The 26,479-nt window shown below is 47.4% G+C and overlaps 1 protein-coding gene and 1 pseudogene across 1 annotated transcript in view; one reads left to right on the forward strand and one right to left on the reverse strand.

Moving 5' to 3' along the window:
* Positions 1-26,479, forward strand: part of LOC144329712 (uncharacterized) — a 195,707-nt gene that overhangs the window by 44,847 nt on the left and 124,381 nt on the right. The gene's annotated exons all lie outside the window — the stretch shown is intronic.
* On the reverse strand, positions 16,977-17,825 carry LOC144330530 (18S ribosomal RNA; annotated as a pseudogene).

Genomic DNA, 26,479 nt, shown 5'->3' on the forward strand with positions numbered 1-26,479 from the left:
TTCTAGGGTACATGTGCATAACGTGCAGGTTTGTTACATATGTATACTTGTGCCTTGTTGGTGTGCTGCACCCATCAACTCGTCAGCACCCATCAACTCGTCATTTACATCGGGTATAACTCCCAATGCAATCCCTCCCCCCTCCCCCCTCCCCATGATAGGCCCCGGTGTGTGATGTTCCCCTTCCCGAGTCCAAGTGATCTCATTGTTCAGTTCCCACCTATGAGTGAGAACATGCGGTGTTTGGTTTTCTCTTCTTGTGATAGTTTGCTAAGAAGGATGGTTTCCAGCTGCATCCATGTCCCTACAAAGGACACAAACTCATCCTTTTTGATGGCTGCATAGTATTCCATGGTGTATATGTGCCACATTTTCTTAATCCAGTCTGTCACTGATGGACATTTGGGTTGATTCCAAGTCTTTGCTATTGTGAATAGTGCTGCAATAAACATACGTGTGCATGTGTCTTTATAGCAGCATAATTTATAATCCTTTGGGTATATACCCAGTAATGGGATGGCTGGGTCATATGGTACATCTAGTTCTAGATCCTTGAGGAATCGCCATACTGTTTTCCATAATGGTTGAACTGGTTTACAATCCCACCAACAGTATAAAAGTGTTCCTATTTCTCCACATCCTCTCCAGCACCTGTTGTTTCCTGACTTTTTAATGATCGCCATTCTAACTGGTGTGAGATGGTATCTCATTGTGGTTTTGATTTGCATTTCTCTGATGGCCAGTGATGATGAGCATTTTTTCATGTGTCTGTTGGCTGTATGAATGTCTTCTTTTGAGAAATGTCTGTTCATATCCTTTGCCCACTTTTTGATGGGGTTGTTTGTTTTTTTCTTGTAAATTTGTTTGAGTTCTTTGTAGGTTCTGGATATTAGCCCTTTGTCAGATGAGTAGATTGCAAAAATTTTCTCCCATTCTGTAGGTTGCCTGTTCACTCTGATGGTAGTTTCTTTTGCTGTGCAGAAGCTCTTGAGTTTAATGAGATCCCATTTGTCAATTTTGGCTTTTGCTGCCGTTGCTTTTGGTGTTTTAGACATGAAATCTTTGCCCATGCCTATGTCCTGAATGGTACTACCTAGGTTTTCCTCTAGGATTTTTATGGTACTAGGTCTAACATTTAAGTCTCTAATCCATCTTGAATTAATTTTCGTATGAAAAAACTGCTTTAAAGTTCATATGGAACCAAAAAAGAGCCCGCATCTCCAAGACAATCCTAAGTCAAAAGAACAAAGCTGGAGGCATCACGCTACCTGACTTCAAACTATACTACAAGGCTACAGTAACCAAAACAGCATGGTACTGGTACCAAAACAGAGATATAGACCAATGGAACAGAACAGAGTCCTCAGAAATAATACCACACATCTACAGCCATCTGAGCTTTGACAAACCTGAGAGAAACAAGAAATGGGGAAAGGATTCCCTATTTAATAAATGGTGCTGGGAAAATTGGCTAGCCATAAGTAGAAAGCTGAAACTGGATCCTTTCCTTACTCCTTATACGAAAATTAAATGCTTACGTTAATGTTTATTTTTAAAAATGTTATCTGTGACCTTTCAGCTTTTCATAGCACTTCTCGTGTGAATATTTTAAAAAGGCCCTTTAGTCGTGGGGGAGGGAGAAGGAGGTTATCCCTTTCAGCAGAGGGAGATGGAAGAACAGGCCCTGGTGGGTCTGAGCACAGGCAGTCACCCCAGCCTTGGTGCTTGCTTAGGTCTGTTCTCCGTTCACCGTAGCCGCATCCACTCTCATTGTCAGCTTAAAAATAAGCTTTTTCCTCTTTCTAATCGGAACAGTTAGTTTGTTAACCGTCACATTAAGGTATCGAGAATGATGGCTTTCAGGCCTCAGATATGACACAAGTAATAAATGCAGCTGACCCTGAACAACATGGGTTTTGAGCTTCGAAGGATCACTTATGTTAATTTTTTTTCCAACCAAACCCTTACTGAAAAAACCTGGCTTTGTGGAGGGCCGACGTTTCCTACATGTGGTTCTATAGGGTGGCCGTGGGGTCCTGTGGATACGTAGATTTGGGTAAACTCGGGGCGTGTTCTGGAATCCATGTCCCTGTGTATACAGAGGGACAATTGCAGCTTTTTAGAAGTTTGTGTCCTGCCTTGTCCTAAAAAGGTTCCAAGGTGGATGCAAAATTATTTCATTCCTTTGGTTTTCTTGGTGGGATATTGATGTTTATTCTTCAGTGTCTAATATCCTGAGTGAACAGAGTTACCGCTTCAGGAACAAAGCCAGTCTGGAAACACATATTGAGATATCCACCTTTTCTTCATGGTTTCACAAAAGGCCATGATCATATTTTATTCAGTTGAACTGTAGGAAACTGCCAATATTTGCTGTTTTTGGCCTACAAAATGGCAAGTTCGTACGATATTAAAAACAAAGGCTTCCTGGATGGGGAAAATAGGAATCGGTAAGAACCTGAAGTTCTCTGTCATGGCCTCTGAGTCACAGGTAAATAAACCTGCGTGAGGGGGAGTTGACTGTACAGTATTTTCCTTCTGTTTTGATACTGTCAGAAAAAGGTCAGTTCCAATGTGTTGGGTCCCTTTGCCTCAGCTTTGCTGCAGAAGGGACTTGCCATTATACCTCTTGTTCCCAGTGCCCAGGAGGCTGATGCCACATAGAAGACCTGCAGGTCGGTGGATGTGAAACAGGCATCGGACACGCTGTGCACCTTGGGACGCATCTGAGAAGTGTGTGCTTGCAGCAGATCTGAGGTGAGGGCGTGTTCCATCTCCTCTCCCTTCTCTGGCTTTGCAGGCCTTTGAAGTTGGTCCTGGAAAGTGAAATTAGTTAATGCTGATTTAAGCTCCAGGTCAAAGCCTGGGGGCCGAAGAGACCCGCCCTTCACTAGGGGTGTGAAGCATTGGGCCCTCCCATCAGGAGGCAGCAGGGACTCGAGAAAGCCCCACATGCCCTCCAGTTCCCTTATGTTGACATTTTTTGTACTCGGCCATGGCGGGTCATTTTGGGAGGTGAGTAGGGGATTCACATGGGGGTGTGCAGTATTCTTAGGTGTCAGGTGCGAGAGTTGAATTTGTAGAAGCTGTGCAGATAGGAAAGGGCCTGGCAGGGAGTGCTGTTTACACGGAGCCGATTTAACGCGAGGTCTGTGCTCTACCTGGGTCCGTGTCTGACTGCTGTCTCCCAGTCTGCAACAGGACGTTGACGTGACTTGGCGCCATCGTCCCACTCTGTGTAGATGTCTGAGGATCTGTGCGCAGCTGCTCTGTGAGAATGCGTTGTGATAATGAACTGAGAAACAGTGAACAAACCCTGAATTGGTTAGCACTGGTTCCACGGCCACTTCTGCTGTGGTTGGAGTCATTCATAATAAAGTGTGCTGGACTGCTATGCAGAGCTCTGAATTTCAGAGGCCCTTTAACTTGGCAGCTAACCAGTCGCTTCCTTCAGAAGACATTTGAGTCCCCTTTACCTACCAGGGTGACCCTGGGAGTTTGAAGATGAGTGAGACAAGCCCTCTGTGTCTTGTGGATTTTACTGTCCAGAGGGGAGACAGATGTGGATGGTGAAGGAGGCCCTATCAGAGGTCAGTGCACGTCAGTTTTGTTTCTTCAGCACTTGCTGTGTTCAGGCGGTGCCCCAGGCCATGTGCAGAGCATCTGGGGACCCTGCCCATGGCATCCCAGGCACAGCTAGCATCTGCGCCATCTTCATACTTGGCCTGAGTTTTGGGGAAGTACCGAGGATGGCTTCTGCCTTTGCTGGAGAGAGTTGGAAGTCAGGGCAGCCCTCCACAAGGAGATGATCGCCAGCTGATTCCTCAAGAAAGAGAGGTGGTCCCCACATGGGTAGAGCAGGGCAGCATGTACAGACCTGGGTGTGGGTCTGGGGCATGTGCATCTGAGTGGGTTCTGCTGGGAGACAGCAGGGGTGAGGTGTGAAGGCAGTTGGAATTTACAGGATAAATTATCACTAAGGCGATGCCTGGAAAACATAAAATGGGGACTCTCTGGGGGTAAACGTGGACTTAGGGTGACCCTGGGCGTGGGTGTTTTCAGGCTCTGAAGGCAGAGATTTAGGAAATTGGGGCAGAGCTGAGCCCCAGACGAGGATGAAGACCACCCTTGGGATGTTGAATGAGACAGGGGTGGAAACCCAGTGAATGTCATGGGGGGTCAGTCCAGCAGGCAGGCAGCAGAGGAGACCGGTGTCCTCAAAGGCCCCTTGGGCCTACCTCTCAAAGTGCTGGGATGACAGGCATGAGCCACTGCTCCCTGCTGATACTTTTAAAATTTCTAAGCTACTCTCTCTCATACCCACTCCCGTATTTTTTTTTAAAAAAACCAGGTTTATGGCTATATTTTTTCCAAGGGAACCAAACAGTTACCTGTTTGAAGTACAAATAACACCGTGTTTAAAAACCGAAAATGCCACTTTGCATAGAAGTTTCCAAATACCCAGTTGGTTTGAGCCTTGCATTGCAGTGTCACTACCTGCTCTTAAATTTCTACCCGATGTATAGATAGCGAGACAGGGACGGCTCGTACATCTTCAGGTTTCAGTTCTACTACCTTGGGCTATATTTTCATTTATTTTGGCACAACTGTGGGTGTGGCAAGCAATGCCAGGGTATTTATTTTGAAGCGTGTCCAATAACAGTTGGGAAGATTTTCACATTTTTAGAATTTTCATAGTAATAGTTATAATTTACAAAGAATTTAAAATTGTGTAGTCATTATTTTGCTTTTTTCTAGATGTGCCCCGAAACAGGGTTGCTAACTATCATTCTACATCACAGGATTAATAACAGTACCCTTTTGGAGCAGATGCCTGTAATCAAGGAATTCTGCCTAGTCAGTTCACTTGAAGCGTGTTTAAAAGGTTGTCTTTATCCTAGTTGGCACCTGTGGCTATAGTTGGTTTTCATTGCTGAGGAATATTCCACGATGGAAGCCGTAATTCATCTGTTTTTCATATCGGTGGACATTTGGATTATTTTGGGAGGGTGTGTATGTCTATTCAGCCTTCATTTTTTCAGGATTTTTTGTAGAAGATAATGTAACAGTGTAACATCCTCTGCTAGGGAGCCAACACGAACCCTGATTACAGCCACACAGACTCTCACACAGACTCTCAGGCCTTGTTACCAACACACAGAACCATTTTCTTAAGTTGAAACACAGTAGCAGAACCTGAAGCCATGTGAACGGTTCCTCCGATCTTACACTTGGAATTCACTTTTTATTACTATGTCTGCTAATTAGGAAGCATATCAATTATACAGAAATCTGAGAATGTAAAATTATACGTTTATAACAGAAAAAACCTTATTTAATAGCCCAGAACACATGGCTATGTTTTTCCCTCATGCCCCACCACTGTTTTCTTTGCTTGAAATGGGAAATGACACTTGAATGCGGTTTTCTAGCGACTGTTAGCCTGGCATAGTTCTTCAGAGACAGAGGATGTAAAGCACATGGAGAATTTCTGTTTGTGGAACGTGATTTCCCGGTCGCCTCATTCAGGCTGCCGCCGCCTTCCCCTCTGGCCGCCTGCATCGTGGGACGTCTGAGAAGGTCCCTGTTTCATCCTCTGGAAATTCTGAAAAGGAAGGAGAGGAGGGTGTGCAGGGTGTGGTGCATTTGTGTTGGTCTTCCAGCTTTTATTTGGAGTCTCCGCTACCTTGGTTCCTGCCTTTATGTCCCTAGCTCGTGGCTTCATCCTTGTGTCTAACTCACAGGCAGACAGATGGAAAGGGAAGTTGTATTCAGCCAACAGCTTGATCTTATTCTCAAGGCTTAAATCGACTGGGTATTTGGAGACTTCTGTGCAAATGGGCATTTTTGGTTTTTAAACACCGTGTCTTATTTGTACTTGAAATGGGGTAACTGGTTCTCTTGGAAAAAATATAGGCATAAAGCTGGTTCTTTAAAAAAAAAAAAAAAAAAAAAAAAAAAAAGGAGTGGGTGTGAGAGAGCGGCTTAGAAATTACACCAGTAATGGTCGGGAGTGGTGGCTTATGCCTGTAATTCCAGCACTTTGAGAGGAGGAGGCAGGTGGATCCCCTGAGGTTAGGAGTTCGAGACCAGACTGGTGAACATGGTGAAACCCCGTCTGTACTGAAAAGATGAAAATTAGCCGGGCATGGTGGCAGGCACCTGTAATCCCAGCTACTTGGGAGGCTGAGGCAGGAGAATCACTTGTACCCGGGAGGCAGAGGTTGCAGGGAGCCAAGATCGCACCACTGCACTCCACCCTGGGCGACAGAGCAGAAACACCATCTCAAAATAGAAAAAAACCAAAAAACTAAACAAAACAAAAACCCGGTAATGAAAACCTGATTGCATCATCTGTGATGGAGATGGCGGATTATTTCATTTTTAGTGACAGGATGAATTGGATATGTTTGCAGTATTGATTTGACAAGGGAAATGGTGAGAACCAAATGTGCCGCCCAGCTTGGGCCTCGCCGTTGGCAGAAGACCGTGGCGGGCAACAGACTGGAGACTCGGAGACCGAGGGGAGAATTCTCATGCCTTGACGCTGGTGCAGTGTGTGCTTCTGGACTCCTGCTGGAGGGAGCTGCCCCTTTGCCTTGCAGGCTTTGGTGCAGTGGAGACCTTAGGACCTGCCCCTCCTGGCACACCTGTGGGTGTGGCGAGCAGTGCCAGGGCTGAAGCACAGGTGCTGAGCCCGGAACGTGGGACGGGAGAGGCTGCACACGCCGGCAGGCGTCTTCTCCAGCAGCCGGGGGTTTCCGCAAGGGGGCGGGGCGTTGGTTTTCCTCCTTGAATTTGGGTGGAGAGGGTGTCCTGGGGTGCTGTCTGCACTTGTGTTGCTCTGAGGTCAAGTTGTGGCCCCGAGTCCCTGTCCCTCTGCAAAGTGAGGGTTTGCCCATTTTCAGGTCAGATTTCCCTTGGGTCCGGGTCTCTAGGAGTGGGGCGCATTCCAAGGGGGCGTGAGCACGGTGGACGCCCGTGGGCCTCTTCCTCTCCCCTCAGCTCCTGGGCTGTGTGTGAAGAGCTGCCCAGCGGAATCACCCTCCTGCCTGGTGTTTCATTCACCAGAAATCGTTCTCACTGTGGACTCTTGAGTCAAATGTAATCCAGGAATGGAACGTGCTGTTGCTGGATGCCACACACAGCATCAGGAGCTTAGTTGGGGATTATATGATCTTACCCCACACCTTAAAAGTAAAGACTGTAGTTGTCAGGCGTCTGAGCCCAAGCCAAGCCATCGCGTCCCCTGTGACTTGCACGTATATACGCCCAGATGGCCTGAAGTAACTGAAGAATCACAAAAGTGCAAATGCCCTGCCTGGACTTAACTGATAACATTCTACCAGAAATAAGTGAAAATGGCCAGTCCTTGCCTTAAGCGATGATTTTTGTGTGTGTGTGTGTGTGAAATTCTTTTTCCAGGCTCATCCTGGCTCAAAAAGCTCCCCCACTGAGCACCTTGTGACCCCCACTCCTGCCCGCCAGAGAACAACCCCCATTTGACTGTAATATTCCTTTACCTAACCAAATCCTATAAAACGGCCCCACACTTAGCTCCCTTCGCTGACTCTTTGGACTCAGCCCGCCTGCACCCAGGTTAAATAAAGAGCCATGTTGCGCTCACAAACCCTGTTTGGTGGTCTCTTCACATGGATGTGCATGACAATAGTTAAGGGGATATTGAAGTCTTTGGCAGCTCCAAGAGCTTTTTCAGTTTGTGTCGGGCCATTGTAGGCAGAAGGAAATACTTGCTTAGAGACTCTTACAGAAATGTTCGGTGCAGTGCCATTAACTCGTGGAATAAATGTGTAACTTTCCATGGCAGACCCCTGGAAAGAGATGCTCTTTGAGTGCACCCTGGCCTGCTCGCTACAAGAATCGGCCGTGTCACCCCGCTTTCCGTGGGTCTGCAGGTGTGCGTGGTCCATTGCCCTGCACTGTGGCCATGGAAGGGAAGATGATCTGGAATGCTGGCGACAGTTATCGGTGCGTGTTGATGTGTGCTGCTTTCTACAGGGGAGAACATTTCTGTTTAATAAACACCTCATCTCGATGATGACTGCAAGATATTTGAGTCTCATTCAATAGTGTTTCTGGGTTCCTTCTGTTTTTATCTGCTTTCTAGCACTAGGCAAGTGAAGACATGGAAAGTAAAAACCCATCGAACTTGTAGAGACATGGTGTTGTGGAGGAGCAGACTGTAGCCTCTGGCTCTGTTTAAAGATTGTAGTAAACCTCTTACCTGGCACGGTCAGGGTGTAAATTATCTTGTTTAATCGGAATGTGTATGAGTCAAAGCTGGCGCCTGCATTGTCGATGAAATACCAGATTTTAAGGGAACATGTCAATGTGCTGTAAGATACCAACAAAGTTCCTCACTGAGGTTCGGCGCGGGTTCGGAGCAGCTGGGCCTTAGGTCACCAGGGTCGTCTCTGGGAGCAGATGCTCAGTGTGGGCATTAGTCACTTAGCCTTTCCAGAGCCGAGGAGCAGCTCTCTGTGGTGGTTTTTGGAACCTGTATTTTGAGTCAGTTTGTCCCACTTGACTCGAAGTTGCCGCGCGATTTCAGACCTTTGCCTCCACCGTGCGCTCGTTTTCTTGTCCCCTGATAACTGCCTCGGTTGCCCCGGCCTGACATTTGAGCCTCGTCGTTCATGGACACAGGTTCCGTGGTGGGGCAAATGCCGCGACTCCGGCTTGCACAGTTCTGTGACTCTCACCATGGCTTATCACATCACTCCCGGGATCTCCCGTTTAGAGGAAGAGTGTCCCTTTCCTGCAGTCCCTGTGTGGTGTGGAAACCACCCCTACCTACCTTTCTCCTGTTTGAACTGTACCGTGAAGCTATTTCTGTCCTAGTCAACCGTCAGAATTTAAGGAACAGTGATTTATGTAACTTATCACACGCTTCTGAGCAATTCTTTATGAATTTCATTCTGTTGTGATATTATTGCAGTTTTCATGGCTATGCTGGTCTCATGTTGTGGCCCTTGAAATGAATTCCCTTCCCCATTGTGTGTTAAGGTTGTGCCTGGGAGCTGTTGAGGCCTCACCTCTGCTTAGGGCAGTGGCTTTGCTCTCCTGACAACAGGAAGAATCTTATTTAGAGCACTTCTAATGTAGTTTTTGCTTCCAGACAGAGTTACTTTTTTTCACAGAGACAGCCACTAAAGTCACAAATTATGCTCAGGATGCACACACACGGGTCAGCTGACAGAGTGGAGTCCAGAACAGATCCAAAGATGCAAAAGCAGTTCAGTGGAATTTGAGTCTTTTCAACAAATGGTGCTGGAATTATGGGACAGCCATATGCAAAAGAGTGAAAACAGGGAGAAATTCCTGTATGAAAATTAAGGTGGATCATAGCCCTGAATGTAAAATACCAAACTACAAAACCTGCAGAACAAAGGGAAATTGTGGAGACCTAGGGTGAGAGCTCTTAGCCATACCATGATCCATAATCAAGGAAGAAAACAAGTAGGTAAGACTCATCAAAATTAAACTTCTAATATAAAAGACACCCCTAGGGAATTGAAGAGACACATTTTCGATAGATGGGGAGAAGATGTCTACGAACCATGCAGCCGGCAAAGGACTCGTATCCAGAATGCACAGGACTCCCACGGCTCATGACAGAGAACAAACCACCTGACTTAAAAGCGGAAGAGACCTGAACAGATGCTTCGCTGAGAAGGACGGGAGGATGGCCCGAAAGCATCTGAAATGACCTTCAGCGTGACTGGTTGCACCCAGATGTGCACCGAAGCCGCAGTAAATTTGTTCACACCCCTGCTGGAGCGCCTGACTAAGGTCTTCCGACAGCCCCAGGTGCTGGTGAGGACCGGCAGTCGGGACTCCTGTGCGATGCTGGGGTTCAGCACGGTGCAGACAGCTTGGCGGTTTCTTACAAAACTGAACTCACACAAACGTGGGTCCCAGTGACCCCAATCCTGGGTATTTACCCTAGAGAAACAGAATGTGATGTTTAAGAAAAACTGTGCCCAGATGTTAATAGCGCTGTCTATAGTTGTCCAAAACAGGTTACAATGTGCCACAGCCATATGTGGAATAATAAATACCCAGCAGCCCCGAGGCCTGGCTGTTGATCACAGGACACCCTGGGTGCACCTCCAAGCACGATGCCCAGGAGATTGTGGTTTTGCGAGTGTTTTGCCACAACGCTCGCAAAAGATAGACCCGAGTCATGGGAGGACACGGAGAGGGTGGTTGCTGAGAATGGGAGGGTATGCTTATGAGGCCCCGTGAGTGGGTTTGGGGCTGTTGGACTGTTCTGCTTGTGTGATGATGATTATGGGAATATTTGTGCCGAAATTCACAGAACTGAACACTGTCCACTTTACAGTAATTTTTAAAAAGTGGTAATATGCTCATTTTCGGTACTGTTTTTAATGGAAGATGGAGTTTGCAGATGATTTGTCAGGGCAAGCCTGTCTCAAGAGTTTGTAGACGATTCGTTAGGGGCCTATCTCAGGGCCCTTGGGTTGGGTTGGGTTGGGTTGAGTTGGAAAAGCCTTCTCTGTTGTGGGCAGTAGTACGGGGCGTGGAAAGGATATTGCCAAGGAAACATGTAGAATCCTTTGAAGAAACGTGTATTTCTAACTTGCTATAAGATAGAATTGGAAATTGTAATGGTTTTGTTTTCTAGAGTCTTGGTAGAATAGGGAAGACAGTGTAATAAAAGCTAATTTTGAAATGAAGAATTTTAAAGATTTTCAACAGCAATTGCTCTAGGAAGTCACCCTGGAAATGTTTTTAAAGATGTTCAATAGCAATAGCTCTAGGAAGAGTCACCCTGGAGTTGCTTCTTGAGCATTGGTTTCCTGGCTGTATCTTCCAACTTTCATTTTTAAGTTTTGCTGTGAGTTGGGGATGTGTGGGAATAGCCATCCCAGCCCTGCAGGGGGGTGCATGTGCCCCGAGGCCTGAGGCACTGTTTCAACCTAGCTTGCAACATGGGGACTCTTGTCAGTAGCTGGAGTAAGAGTACCAGCCTGGCAGGCTGGGGGGAGCCCCAGGGTGGTCTGGGCACTGTCCTCCCTGCCTGCAGGATGGCAGCTGGAGGAGCTCGAAGGCTGCCTGCCTCGTGGCTGTCAGCGCAGCAGCCCCTCCTGGCCCTGGAGCAATCTTTGGGTCCATGAGTCTCTGCACCGGGACTTGCCTCCTGGGACCTCCGCCACTGTCCTGAGGGCCCTGGTGCCACTTTCCCGGTGGGACCCAAGCCTCAGGCAGCTGCGACCCCAGATTCGGTTGCTTTCCCTGCCGTCTCATTGCAGCACGAGTGCTCATCTCACTCAATGTAGAACCTCAGGTTCCTTCAAGATCCCCAGAGATGGAATCTCCCAATTTAACAAGATAGTTGGTGACAAGATTTGAGCGGCACTGATTTAACTCAGCTTCCAGAGTTAAGTTCCCAAGACACAGTCCTGCTCCTTCCCTGGCCTCATCCTGTGTGGCTGGTGTGGATGCGGGGTTTCCGGAGGGTGGGGCTGTGGCAGGTCAGCAGCCAGGGGGATGGCTCATTATTGATCGCTCAATGCCTTGAGGATAACTAGGATTAATGACCTTTATAGGGCTGTAGGTTTGGAGTATATATATATGTGTGTGTATATATATACATATTTAAACGAGGTGGACACGGTTATCACTGCATTTTTCTGACATGAAACTTGGAGAGCAGAGGGTTTAGGAAACTCCTGAAGCCACACTGTCAGCGGGACTCGGGCGGTCTGGCCTTAGACCCTGCACTGTTTGCCCCTCACCACGCTGTCAGCAGACCCGGGTGGTCTGGCCTTAGAACTCACGCTGGTCGCCCCTCCCTGCCACGTTGTGGGATTTTTCCTGCTTCTGGGCAGCATTTGATAGCTTGTGAAACAAGACCAAGACTTACTATGAGTGGATTTGCCATTATCTGAGATCCAGAACGCTTCCTGGACCTGGCGTTGCCGATGTCACGTAAGGGAAGGTAAAACATTTTCATTGTGGTCACTGGGGCTCCTGAAATGGTATTTTTCCCAGTGAAAGTTTACTCATAAAAATCTTTTAACTCAATACTATGTGAACAGGAAGAAATGTGTTGGGCTCTAGTTAAATGTCTCAGAGCCACAGAAGTGAATGAGGGCACCTTCCGAGCACAGCCTCCCGGAAGAGGCCAAGGACGTTTGTCTGGAGGGTTTGCCATGAAGCAGGACTTGGGCAGGGCTGGTCTGCCTAGGGAGGCCTCTGCCATGATGTAGGTTAGTTGAAGTAGTTGACGGGTGGTGGCTTGAGGTCGGTGGTCCCCGAGGAAGCCCCTAGCAAGGCCGGTTTCCGTGGGATGGAAAACTGCCGTTCAGTGGCTGTAATCTTGGCTTCACGGGTCTGACATACAATCCTGCCCTCGGATACTTGGATCCCAGCCAGGGCAGATGGCCCTGAAAGGACATTCGGACTGTGATGGCTGCACCCATTCTCAGCATCTGTAGGGTCTCCTGTGTATGTGTGTGTTTCCATTTTCTTTCAGCACAATTTCTCCCAGTGAAGTCGTGAGAAATAGAAGGAAAGGTGGAATGAAGATGCGATTGAGGAAAGTGTGGTGTGGTCTTCGACCTTATTTTGCCTTGGTTGGTGCTCAAGAACTCCACCTGACCTCAGAGCTGAGCGTTTCTGCCAGGAAGTCCTGCCTTTTATCCTACCTCGAGGCCTGTTGAGACACTCCAAGAAGCTTCGTTAACAAATTGCCTTTTCCTTTTACAGCAGTTGGATATATTTGCAGCAAAACAAAGGAATAACCCCCCAATATGGTGATGAAATGCATTTAAGTATAGATAGCATTCAGTCTTGAAGGGCCTGGGATTTTAATCATCTTTGGGTCATGTAACAAGTGGTGTTGGTGATTAAAATCTCCTGACAGCTTTGTTCTGCCACGTTCCTCAGTTTTGAATGATGATCTTCCTGGTGTTGTACCTTGGGAGGGGCTTTTGTGTCAGTAGAGAGCAGAGTGGTGGTTCCCAGAGGCTGCGAAAGGACAGAGACAGAGGTGAGGCCCCTGAAGGACACTGGTCTTCCTGGTTTCTTCTAATATACACTGTGTTGTGTGTTGGGTCCTTTGTATATTAGTTGAATCACTATAATGAGGACCACTTGAAAGTCTGTTTCTATAGCAGATCTTTTATATGTTGACTTGTGTTATGCAAAATCCTTCATCCTCTAAGAAGACTAAGCAATGGGTTGGAAGAGAGATTTAATCACCCATTAGGTCTATTCCGAATGCTCAGAATTGAATGCAAGTACTAATTATGTTTTTGAAGTGAGGTGTGTGTGTGGTGGACTCCTTTTTAGGTCATGGGAGGGAGGTAAAGCAAAGATGAGATTTGCTGATGAACATTTGTGCATATGCTAGTGGAGAAGTCATATGACTTGACTGCACCTGCGTACTCTGATTTTGGTTTCGTTAGTGTCCATAGCCACAAACCTCAGCCGCCTCTGGGACCCACCCTGAGGGGCTGTGGTGAAGGTTATTACAGAGTTGTGTGTCTTAGCGAATGACACAAACGGCCTTGTGGGCCTACTTTGGCTTTGTTTGAACCTCTAGATTGTTAAACTAAGTTTAACATTTTGAGGATTATAAATTGTGATTCTTGTCTAAGAAGAGGTTTCTGTTGTCTCTGAAGACAGGAGCCCCAATACAGAGGGTCCCTGGCTCCCAATTGTTACATATCTGATTTTTTTTTTCAACCTTGTGATGGTGTGAACTAGTCACACTCAGTGCAGTGTTTGGCCCAAGATGGGCTGCCTCTGGATGAACCCGTTGTAAGTTGAAACTATGATGTCAAATGCACTTTCTATTTAGGATATTTTCAGCTTACGCTGGGTTTATTGGAACAGTTTCATCCCATGGTAAGTCAGGGAGCATATATGCTCATAAAAGTAAAGAGGATCTCATAGATACCATGAGATATAATGTCTCTGATGTTGTAGAGATACGATGAAAACAATCAAGTGGGATTTGGAAGCCTTGGGGGGACTCACAAGGGCAGCTCCTGGAATGCAAACGTGAGCGCCACTGGCTTCTGGATGTGACATCTGTGCCTTCTGCTTAGCCCAGTGGGTTATTGGCTGCTCCTGAGGGCAGAGAGGTCCGGAAGACGATTTTGTCCGAGTCGGAGGAGATTCCGCAAGGGTTGTTTGATCCTGTTTCGTGTAGGAATAGTAGGTGTACGGTTGTGAGGGCGATGATAATGAAGGGTAGGATAAAGTGTAAGGTGAAGAATCGTGTGAGAGTGGGGCTGTCAATGGCGTACCCTCCTCAGATTCATTGGACTAGATCGGTTCCAATATATGGGATTGCTGATAGTAGGTTTGTGATTACTGTTGCCCCCCAGAATGACATTTGGCCTCATGGGAGAACATAACCCATGAAAGCTGTTGTTATGGTTATAAGAAGGAGCATAATACCAATGTTTCAGGTTTCTAGGAGGAGGTATGAGCCGTAGTAAAGGCCTCGACCGATATGTAGGAAAAGGCAGATAAAGAGCATGGAGGCACCATTGGCGTGGAGGTAGCGAGTGACTCAGCCGTACTTCACATCTCGGGTGATGTGTGCAATTGAGGAGAAGGCGGAGGAGGTGTCTGGTGAGTAGTGTATTGCTAGGAGTAGGCCTGTGATGATTTGTAAAATTAGGCAGGCTGCAAGAAGTGAGCCGAAGTTTCATCATATGGAGAGGTTGGGCGGGGTGGGTAAATCAATGAAGGAGCGATTAATTATTTTTATGATTGGGTTGGATTTGCGTATTGGAGTCATTGGTGCTTTTATAGTTGAAGTACAACGATGGTTTTTCGTACCATTAGTTATGGTTGGAGTCCATGTGAAAGCGATGACGTATATTTTGTTTGCATTGAGTGTTTTGTTAGTTATGGGGTTTGTGGGGTTTTCTTCTAAGCCCTCTCCTATTTACGGGGGTCTGGCGTTAATTGTTAGTGGTGTAATTGGTTGTGTGATTGTTTTAAGTTGTGGGGGAGCTTATATGGGTTTAATGATGTTTTTAGTTTATCTGGGGGGTATGATGGTTGTTTTTGGTTATACTACCGCAATGGCTATTGAAGAGTATCCTGAGACATGGGGTTCTGGGTTTGAGGTTTTAGGGGGTCTTTTAGTAGGGTTGATAATGGAGGTGATGTTAGTTTTATGGGTTTTAAGTTTAGATGAGGCGGTAGTAGTGGTGGTTAGTTTTAGTGATACTGGTGACTGGGTAATTTTTGAGGGGGAAGGGTCAGGATTGATTCGAGGTGATTCTATTGGTGCGGGTGCCTTGTATGATTATGGGCGTTGATTAGTGGTAGTTGCTGGTTGAACACTATTTGTTGGTGTGTATGTTGTGATTGAGATTGTTCGGGGTAATAGGTTATATTATTAGAATTAGGGCTAGGGTAAGGGGAATGAGGAAAGAAAGGGAATAGAGTTTGATTATGCCTTTTTGGGTGGTTACGGTTATGGAGGCAGTGATGTGTGTTTGTGAGATTATTTTAGGTATAGATTTTTCTAGTCATGTTGAGTCTAATAGGAGAAGGGCTAAATTTTGGCTTATGAGTAGGTTTTGATAGGGGATTGTGCGGTGAATTGTGGTGGGAAAATATCCTAGTATATTGGAGAATTTGAATACTTGTGACGGGTTTTTTATTTTCAGTTTGTTTGTTATAAGGGTGAGGTCTAGGGCTGCTAGGAAGCCTAGGGCAGTTGCGCATAGAGCTGAGAGTTTTAAGTAGAGAGGTATTGCTGGTTGGGGGAGTGAGGTGGGGGGGATGTTGTTGGTGATAAGAAATCCTGTGATTATACTGCCTATTGTGAGGCGTTTAATTGGGTTTAGTAGGGTGGGGTTGTTTTCGTTGATGTTTGTTAGAGCTGGAAAACGGGGTTGTCCTGTTAGGGTGAGGAGAATAGTTCGAGTGCTGTAGGCGCTTGTTAGGGAGGTAGTGATGAGAGTAATGAATAGGGCTCAGGCGTTGGTGTACGACGTGTTTGTGGCTTCGATAATAAGGTCTTTGGAGTAGAAGCCTGTGAGGAAGGGTATTCCTGTAAGTGCTAGGTTGCCAATGATTATGGAAGTTGAGGTGAGAGGTATTGTTTTGAATAGGCCTCCCATTTTTCGAATGTCTTGTTCGTTGTTTAGGTTGTGGATAATGGATCCGGAGCATATAAAAAGTATGGCTTTAAAGAAAGCATGGGTGCAGATGTGTAGGAATGCTAAGTATGGTTGGTTAATACCAATGGTGATTATTATTAGGCCTAGTTGGCTTGAGGTAGAGAAGGCTACGATTTTTTTAATGTCGTTTTGTGTGAGGGCGCAGATGGCTGTAAATAGGGTAGTAATAGCCCCCAGGCATAATGTAAGATTTTGAATCATTGTGTTGGTTTCTATTAGGGGGTGGAAGCGGATGAGTAAGAACACTCCGGCAACAACTATGGTACTGGAGTGAAGTAGGGCTGAGACTGGAGTTGGGCCTTCTATGGCAGAGGGTAGTCAGGGGTGAAGGCCGAATTGAGCTGATTTTCCTGCTGCTGCTAGGAGGAGGCGGCTCGGTAGGCTTGTCACCTCTACCCAGAAATCTTCCCACTATTTTGCCACATAGATGGGTGCGCTCTTTTAGCTGTTTTTGGGTAGCTCGTCTGGTTTCGGGGAATTTGGCTTGTAGTTCTCTTTGTGAAATTGTTTCTAGCTAATTCATTATGCGAAAGGTACAGGAGTTAGTCCTTGCTGTTTTGTGCTTGGGTGGTTTTTATCTTTCCCTTACGGTACTGCGTCTATAGCGCCAGATTAAAATTTCTATCGCCTATACTTTGTGTAGGTGAATGGTTTAGTGCCTGTTGGTTTGGTATTAGTGTTGGTTATGCTTAGGGCTAGTATTGGCTCAAGGCAATCAAGTGGTATTGAGATTTTCTGGGTGTAAGCCAGGTGCTTTATATTAAGCTATACCTTGATTTATCCAAGCGCACCTTCCAGTACGCTTACCATGTTACGACTTATCCTCTCTATATAAATATTAGGGCGTTTAGTTAAGATGTTCCTTAAATATATTTGAGAGGAGTGACGGGCGGTGTGTGCGCGCTTTATGGCCTGGTTCAATTAAGCACTCTATTCTTAATTTACTGCTAAATCCTCCTTGGGCCCTTAAATTTCATAAGGGTTTTCGTGGAATTTTCTGAGGTAGAAAATGTAGCCCATTTTTTACCATCTCATAAGCTACACCTTGACCTAACGTACTCGCGGTGACGGCGTTTGCGCTCACTTTGTGACCTTCATTAGGGTTTGCTGAAGATGGCGGTATATAGGCTGAGCAAGAGAGGGTGGGGTGGATCGGGGTTTATCGATTACGGAACAGGCTCCTCTAGGGGGTGTAAAGCACCGTCAAGTCCTTTGAGTTTTAAGCTGTAGCTCGTAGTATTCTGGCGAGTAGTTTTGTTATCTAACTACTGAGGTTTAGGGCCAAGCATAGTAGGGTGTCTAATCCCAGTTTGGGTCCTGGCTATTGTGTGTTCAGAAGCTTTAAAGCCACTTTCGTAGTTTATTTTACATCAGCTAGGGTTTTACAGTTTAGATGGAGTTTAGCTTTATTATGTCAGATCTTAAACACCCTCTACGCCGGTTTCTATTAGCTAGGGTTAATCGTGTAACCGCGGTGGCTGGCACGAAATTGACCAACCCTAAATATAGCATGGCTTAGTTGAACTTTCGTTTATTGCTAAATACTTGTCACTGCTGTCTCCCAATGTTCCTGTGTTTAGGTGTTTGAGCTGCCTTAAGAGGCTAGGTCAATTCTCACTGGTGTCTTCAGGGCTTTAGGTCCTCTGAACAAGCAAGAGGAAGGGCGACTTTGTAGAGCTTTGGAAATCTCAACGGACTTCAGGGCCATCCCCTTTGGCAGGAGAGAACCCCACTGGAGGCGAGCAGGGTGCCCTGCGTGCCTGTGCTGGGCCCAGGCATGTACGGACGTTGTGAGGGCCACAGGACACAGATCGGTCTTGGTTCACGACTGGTGTCGATGGCCACGCAGCATTTCTGCCAGGTACATGAGTGCGGGGACTTGGGTTTTGGGGTGTGCGTCCTGGTTGCCTAGTTGCTTGGAAGACCCCCATTCAGACCCCAGCCTGAGTCACCGTGACAGGCCTCCCGCTTCACATGCCACACGGAAGCCGTGGCATCGGTCACTGACGCCCACCAGCTGTCAGATGTGCGTGTGTATCTTCCCTGGTCTCGTGATGGGTCTTGTTTTGAAGTTATAGTAAACGTTCTTGAAGAGGGGTTTGGGATTTTTTATGTTGTTTGCAAGGAGGCAGCAGGGAGTGCTTGAGCAGTGAGATCCCCTTCCCAACCAATGCAATTTCAGATCACAGCAGGTAATTAGGGCAGCGGAGCTGTGGGATCACCTTTCCAACCAATGAGAATTCGGATCACAGCAGGTAATTACGGCAGAGGGGCGGGTGGCAGAACCCTGAACTGTGGCTGTTTCTGGTGTCTTGCCCCGCGGACAGAGCGTGCTGGGGCCTCCGTGGTCCTCTGTGGGGTGGGTGGAGCACATGAGCTGGGTGTTGCTGGGCTGTGGCTGGCTCCCCAGCCCGGGGTTTATGCAGGACTGGTTCTTAAGACAACTTCGAACCCAGAAAGCAGCAAGAGGAGAACGAATTTGTGCGTTTCGGGATCCTTGGTGCTTCCCAGTCTCAGATGATGTGCAGGCTCTGAGGGGTCTCGCCAGGAAGACTTGCACAGTCGGCCCCCAGGGTGGAGGGGGGCTGCAGCAGGTCTTGCAGGAGCTGGAAGTGGGGGTGAGTGTCTCGCAAGCGGGACCTTTCAAATGGGCCCAGCAGGATGCATCCGTTGAAATGGTGCCACCTAAAGCAGGGCTGCGGCCAGCAGGGCCTGAAAGGCTACAGCGGGCTCTGTTTCTGCTCTCTCTTGAAAGAGTTTCTGCATGGTTTTCCTTGGTTTTTGTCTGTTTTGAGGACGCTTCCCCCTTTCTTGGGCTTACCTAGCCTTCTGAGCTTCCTTGTTGAGTATGACAAACCCCTGAGAAGGCATTTTTATCGCACAATTATGTTATCCTGGTGGCTGGATAAATGACCTGCAAATGTGGGTGACTCAGTAGCTCTGAGTGTGTTCAATATGCAAGTCAGAGGTGGGAAAGAAATGTTCAGGCAGGCATCAGAGGATCTGTTCTCTGCTTCACACTGGGGCCCTGGTTTGCTGACAGTCTTCACACTTGATCCAAAATGGGGATAATGAAGTCTCACGGATTCGGCTTCAGCTAAGAGCTGCCTCCAGCACAGTCTTGTGTGAGTAACAGTATATAGGTTTGGTGCAAAGGGCAGGCGTCAGTTGCTCTTATTTTTGGTGGTGCTTATGGTGGCTTTTCCGTAAGGAATGTGGACTTTATTAGCTTTGGCAAGGGAATCCTGAGTGATAAATTGGAAGAATGTTTCAGGAAATTCTGGAACCTGCAGTGAATCTGGAATCTGTATGAAATTGAGATTTGGATTCTCACAATTTCCTAATGCTACCCTGAAACCCAGCAGTGGACATAGTCGTAGAGCTTCAGTTGCTCTGCCCCAATTCGACATTTTAAAAGGAACACGTTGCTTTCATCTAGAATGTTCTGAGCTCTGAGTGCTGCCGGCAGAGTGACCAGCTCTCTGCATCAGAGGGGAAGCCAGGGCTGCGTTCACGGTGTCGCGGCAGCCGGGAGCTGACCCTGGACCTCAGGCACGTGTGATGCTGACCATTTTCTGTAAACTCCAAGGGTGTAGTGGTCTCCTTGGCGCTTTACAGTCTTCTGAAGCTTTTGATGTGTCTGCACTTTACAGATTTTTCAGAAGTAGACAGCTTTTTCCCATACCCTTGGGCTGAGTTTCGTCAGAGGCTGGTGTGTGGGAAGCACCACACCCACATTCTGACAGGGAAGACTCTGGTGCCCAACTGAGGTCAGAGTGAAAATTTGTTTTTCCTTCCCTCCAGTCTGGTCCAGCTGCTCCCTGCTTGGCTAGAAGAAAATCATGCTTATCCAAGTCGTAGGCAAACCCCCGAAGTCAAACATTTGTCTTTTTTCTTTAATATGCCCCTTTAGTTTATATGGGACGATAGATAGAGAAGTGTCTTTTAGGGGAAAAATAATTTCTTTAATTACAAAGAACTTTTTGGATAAAAACTGCAATCAGGAGGCTATTTTGTAATAAGATCTAGTTAAATACTACAGTGGAAAGCTCCTTATATTTTGTCTTAAACTTGGGCCTGGTGTGCATGGCCGCACACTCGTACTCATGACGCCACGCTCAGCTGTGAACTACCGGCACAGTACATACTTTCTGGTTGCTTTTTTGAAAGTCTTATTGCTTGGCCTCTCCGACTCAAATGTTGAGTTACGTTGATTCTGTTCAGAATGTTCATCCCTCCGTCTAGGGTCCAGTCGTCCATCTCAGAGGAGGAGACCTGAGGATGAAATAGAGGCCAGAGGGCTGTGGGGCTGAGGGCGAGGGTGGAGCATGGGGCCGGAGGGGCATGGGGCCCAGGGTGGGGCAGCGGCCTGAGGGGTGCAGGGCTGAGGCCGGGGCAGTGGTAGGAGGGGTGTGGGGCTGTGAGCCAAGCTCCATGGTGGCCTCTATGAATTGGGAGACTCCAGGCAGGAATACAAGCTACTGACCCCTTGACTTCAGCCCTGGGACCCCTGACTTCCAGGGCTGAGAGGAGGTTTGCATTTGTGGTAATTTGTTGCAGCAGCAATAGGAAGTTAATGCATTGTATCTGTTCTTCACCTCCAAACCTTTGAAAAGTAACCCTGTTGTATCGGCCTTTTGTGTGCCCTAAATTCTAATGAGATGGTTTGTAGGAAATAATGGACACAAACGATGACAGAACAAAAAGTTGGACAGAAGCAGTGTCTTCTGTGGTTCTGTAGTTTGGGTCTATGAAGTTAGATTTCGGTCAAAGAGTGTGTGGTCTTGTTCAGCGTGTACCTGGAGTACTTGTTCAGAGCTCCTGGGGGAGTGGTCTTTAACACTGTTAGGATTAAAACTCAAAGCACATTAGGGCCAGATTTCCTGAGTCAGTGTTAGGAGACCTTTGAATAAGAGTTGGCGTGTAGAATCTGCCCACTTTACTAGTATGAAGCAGCAAAGTCTTTTTTTTTTTGAAATGGAGTCTCGTTCTGTCTCCCAGACTGGAGTACAGTGGCGCGGCCTAGGCTCACTACAACCTCCACTGCCTGTGCTCAAGTGATTCTCCTGCTTCAGCCTCCAAATTGCATGATTTATTTTCCTGTTTTATATACTTAGTATGTGAAAGCTCTGCAAACTTTATTAATACAAATGACATGCCAAAACTTATGAGAATCCAGCATTTTCCCATGCAAATTAGTAGTGATGTGGAATTCCTGGGCTGGTTTGGTTTTGTAAGACATGGGATGGATTCTTTGCCTAATTTCTGTGGCACTAACAATTGTTAATCACCCAGCACTCTTACCTCCCCCAACAGCTCAGGTGAGGGGGTTGTTACCCCCACTGTCGTGATGAGAGGCAGGAGACTGAGGCTTAGATGAGCAGGTGACACATTACTGTCCAGCCCCACCCACCCTGTAGTTTCCTGCCATGGCTCAGCTATCTTCCTGCAAGAAAGAAGAGACACCCTGGTGCTGGGTAGAATTCCTTGTGAACCCCTTTGCATCTCCAGGGAGTTCTTGCTTTATGGTGGTGGCCCATGTGGGGAGGCCTCTGGCCCACTGAGAAAGTGACTCAAGTTGTAACATTACTGTCTCTCTGTCGGGCTGCTGTCGATTGGGTGATTTGTAAAGAGACATTTATTGCTCACAGCTCTGGAAGCTGGAAAGTCCAAGGTCAAGGCAGTCCAAGGTCAAGGCACCTGCACATCTGGTGTCCCAGGGCCTGTGGCTTACAGACGGCAGCATCTCACCGGGTCTTGCGTGGCAGCAGGCGTCTCGTCGGGACTCACATGGTGGAGGAACAGGAGGGCTCCTCCAGGCCTCCCAACAAGGACACCAACCCCAGTCCTGAGAGCAGGACCTCCCAAAGGCCCCACCTCTTAATGTATCCCATCGGAGATGGTTTCAGCATGAGGTTTTGGGGACATTCAGGCCAAAGCCATTGCTCTGCTGTGGTGTTAGGGCTGCATGGCGTCATTACTGCAGCAGAGCCACAGCCTTCTCATCTCCATTTGCTGCAGGAGGAAGACGCAGGTGCCTGTGCAAGTTGGGGTTCAGTGCAAGAAGTCGAGACCCTCTAGGAATCTTAGCAGGAGGAACTTAAGGCTTTGAGAACTGATATCTTAGGACTGTAGTTTTCTTCAGACTGTAAAAACCTTGGTGTGTGATAATACTGAACATTGCCTGAGCCCTGTGATCCTGTAAAACAGTGGTGGTTAAGACATTCCCCCTCCCCACAACGGCGCCCCCACTTTTACTGCAAGAAGCCCCTTCCCATGTGGCTTAGGCTGCCTGGGGATGACCATTTACCGAGGACAAGGCCAGACACAGGCCTTCAAACCCCCCTTCTCTGCCTTATAAGTGATTAGCTAAACTGCCTGTTCCCACTAATCAATCACCTCCCACCTTGAAATGGTTCTTCGTGGTGCAGTTGTGCCTAGGGGGGTGGACTTGTCTTTGACTGTTGCCTTCCACAGAGGACGGTTAGGGTGGGCAGGAAAGAATTCTCTGCTACAGGTCTGCATTCCAGGCTGTTTCCAGAAGTGGGAATTCTGGTGCCCTGGAGTGTGGGAATGGATTTCTAGTGTCCCAGCTTCGGGTGGAGTTGAAATTGAGTGAGGCAACCCACCACACCCATCTGGAGCCAGGGACTAGAGCCATTTTTAAAGTGGCAGTTTCTCCATAAGATTACCCAAAAAATGCGCTCAGCACGTTTCTTTCTTTCTCATATGCATTTGGCCATCTAAAATGGGAATGGTTTTTTGAAGCATGGATGTAGTTTTAAATTTTGAGTATTGTAAACCTTAATGTAGCTTCTTAAAATGTTTGCCTGAGTATCTGGAGATTTACTAAACCTTTGGAGTGGTAATAATGAGTTGATCTATACGACTTTACTTTCATTGCATCATAGAAAGCACTCTAATTAAAACCTCTGCAGTTGGGCCAGCAGGGGATTGGCCAAAATAAATTCTGCTTTTTGGGTTTCTTTAAACAAACAAGGGAGTAGAGTGTAGGCTGAAGTGGCAAATTCATTTCAGAGCATGCCGGAGCCCTCAGTGATTGAGCAGCCTTCTCAGGTGAACATGTATCGAGCCATGAGTCTTGGCAAGCCTGGCTACTGATGTGTGCACGTGACACCACAGAGCCACACCTAGGAAGATGTGGTTTCTGTAACAAGCTTTGGAAAACCGAAGTTCAACTTAATTATCCAACTTTGTTACAGAAAAAGCTTAGACCAGATGGCCAAAGACCTGATTGTTTCATGGTTGAGACATGGTTATAAAATTGCCCTTACTTGGTGCCAATCAGTGTTGGCCCACAGTGATACTCCTCCAACCTCACTGAATAGTTTGGAGACTGATATGAGACTGTGAAAATCTCCTTAAGGTGAAAAGGGCTCTGGGGCACCCGGGAATATCCGCACACCCGTGGCCATTCCCCTATAAGGTGGAAAGCACGGCTGGGTCACGCGGGAGCATCCGCACACCCGTGGCCGTCCTCTTTAAGATGGAAAGGGCTGGCCGGGCGCGGTGGCTCAAGCCTGTAATCCCAGCACTTTGGGAGGCCGAGACGGGCGGATCACGAGGTCAGGAGATCGAGACCATCCTGGTTAACATGGTGAAACCCCGTCTCTACTAAAAAAAAAAAAAAAAAAATACAAAAAACTAGCCGGGCGAGGTGGCGGACGCCTGTAGTCCCAGCTACTCGGGAGGCTGAGGCAGGAGAATGGCGTGAACCTGGGAGGCGGAGCTTGCAGTGAGCTGAGATCCGGCCACTGCACTCCAGCCTGGGTGACAGCGCGAGACTCCGTCTCAAAAAAAAAAAAAAAAAAGATGGAAAGGGCTGCTGGGGTGCCCCGCGATATCTGCACACCCTCAGCCATTGTGGTTGTCCCCCTTTCTGCTCAGTCACCTCTGTGTTCCCGCATTCAGGCTTTGGGACACTCATGAACAGCTCGTCCCCTGGGCTGGTGAGGAAGGAGTGGGAGGTTATTCTGAGGTTCTGTCACTGTCTGCCCTGTCATGAGCAGGGCAAGGCAGTGGCAGTGACCCTGGAGGAGTCTGGTCAGTGAGGGCTCTGGCAGGAAGTGCTGAGGCTTGAGGTGGCTCTGCCAGTCGTAACCCAATGTCTTCCCTCTTATTTCCACGATTCCTTCTAGTTCTGCACCTTGCACTGCAGAGTCTCTGTGTGTCTATAAATACACATGAGTTACGATACAGGTGTCTCTTTCCCCTCTGTCTGGGGCTGGGCCCAGGGAGTGAAGTGCAAGACCCCCTTACTGCTGGATGCCCACCAGCACGAGGCACTGCCTTCCCTGCTAATGAATGCCTACAGCAAGTCCTGGAAGCCTCCTTCTGAGCACCTGGCCTGTTAACGGTGTATAGTCCCACCCTGAGCAGAGACTGGGGAGGCGGCGGCAGCACTGCCCCCATGGTGCATCCTTGGTGCATGGAGGAAAGTGTGTTCATGCTTAAAACACAGCCCATCCTCTCAAAAGCAGGGTGACAACCACATTTACTTCTGGAATCTTAAAAAAGGGCCCGTCTCTTTGAGAGAAGAACGTGCCATGTATGTGTGTACCTCCTTTGTTGTTTTTGAGACAGTTTCCCTCTGTCACCCAGGCTGGAGTGCGTGGTGCGATCTCACTGCAAGCTCCGCCTCCCGGGTTCATGCCATTCTCCAGCCTCAGCCTCCCGAGTAGCTGGGACTACAGGCACCCGCCACCATGCCTGACTAATTGTTTGTATTTTTAGTAGAGACGGGGTTTCACCGTGTTAGCCAGGATGGTCTCGGTTTCCTGACCTCGTGATCTGCCCACCTCGGCCTCCCAAAGTGCTGAGATTATAGGTGTGAGCCACCGCGCCGGGCCGTATGTGTGTACCTCTTTACAAGTCTTGCCCAACCTTTGCATTGAAAAATTATGGAAAAACTTAAGGATGTAACTGACCAGAACTTTATAGGTTTCTCCAAGTAAAAATTTGGAAAAGTTAAGTGAACCCATAATGTGTTTTATTTCTATGAGTCCCACACTTGGATTTTTAAATGTGGGCAAAACATCTGTATGTTCTTCAGCCTGATTTCCGTGGAATCGTGAATGAAACGTGCTGAAGTTGCCGTGCGGATTTTGTTATGTGGCGGTGACAAGTGGGGCTGGTCATTAAACAACTGGAGGGATCCCTGTCCTTTCTATGCTTCTTTTGGACACTAGGCACGTGCTTGGGTGTTTTCTGTGTGTGTGGACAAGATGAGAACAGAATTTCCAGATTCACACGGTGGTATCTTCTCCCTTTTCTGTTAAAACGTGTCTTCTGCTGCTTCTACATAGACCAAGTGTTTCTTTCTCTTGCCTGTCTACATAAACGCTGTTTAACAAAAACCGTATTGTAGACATGTGAAGCTGAATTCCACATGATCAAGCAGATAGAGATGACTGAGTATACTGTTTTGTGGAAGGAAGGTTTAAAATGATTTTTAGCTTTTTCCCTGAAATAGGGAATACTTTTAACTTTTTCCTTGAGATAGGGAATAATGAAATGGGAAAATAATTAAATTTTCCCATGTAATTGTTAGATTATATTTAATTATTAGACTATTCATGTATTGCAAGGGAAAAAGGAACTAGATCACCCCATGTACCCAACTGAAAATTTAAAGGGTATGGGCGAATTCATTTGAACTCCTTTAATTTGTTTTTGTTTGTTTGTTTTTGACAGTCTCACTCTGTTTCTCAGGCTGGGTGCAGTAGTGCAATGACAGCTCACTGCAACCCCAACTTTCTAGGCTCAAGTGATTCTCCTGCGTCAGCCTCCCCAACTGCTGGGATTTACAGGCGTTAACCACCACACACAGCTTATCACCTCTTGGAGACTAGCTTTGAGTTTGGGCATTCACTGAACTATATTTTGGTTAATTCTCAAAGTTTGTCACTGTTTATCTTTAATTTGCTAAAAATCTACATGTATTGTAAAATGCGTTACATTTCCTTAGCATTCACGGATTCCCTGTTAGTGGGGCAGAGACACAGAAGGGCAGAAGGCGTTCGGACATCATCAGGGTTGCAGTTGAGTGCTTGCCCCGAACACACTGGAGCTCTGGGCTCTGTGGCCCCACGGGGGTCCTCTGTCCACCGAGGGGGCCGGGTTACCTGGAAGGTCCCTTCAGCCTCTGCAATCTTGCCCTTTTCAGGTTAACATCTCATCGTTGTCCTGGACAGCACTGCCTTTCGTTCACTGATCCACGAGTGAACAGCTGGTCAGTGGCCAGTGCCGCTTCCTTC

Source organism: Macaca mulatta, chromosome 7, assembly GCF_049350105.2.
Source record: "Macaca mulatta isolate MMU2019108-1 chromosome 7, T2T-MMU8v2.0, whole genome shotgun sequence".
NCBI classification, from domain to species: domain Eukaryota; kingdom Metazoa; phylum Chordata; class Mammalia; order Primates; family Cercopithecidae; genus Macaca; species Macaca mulatta.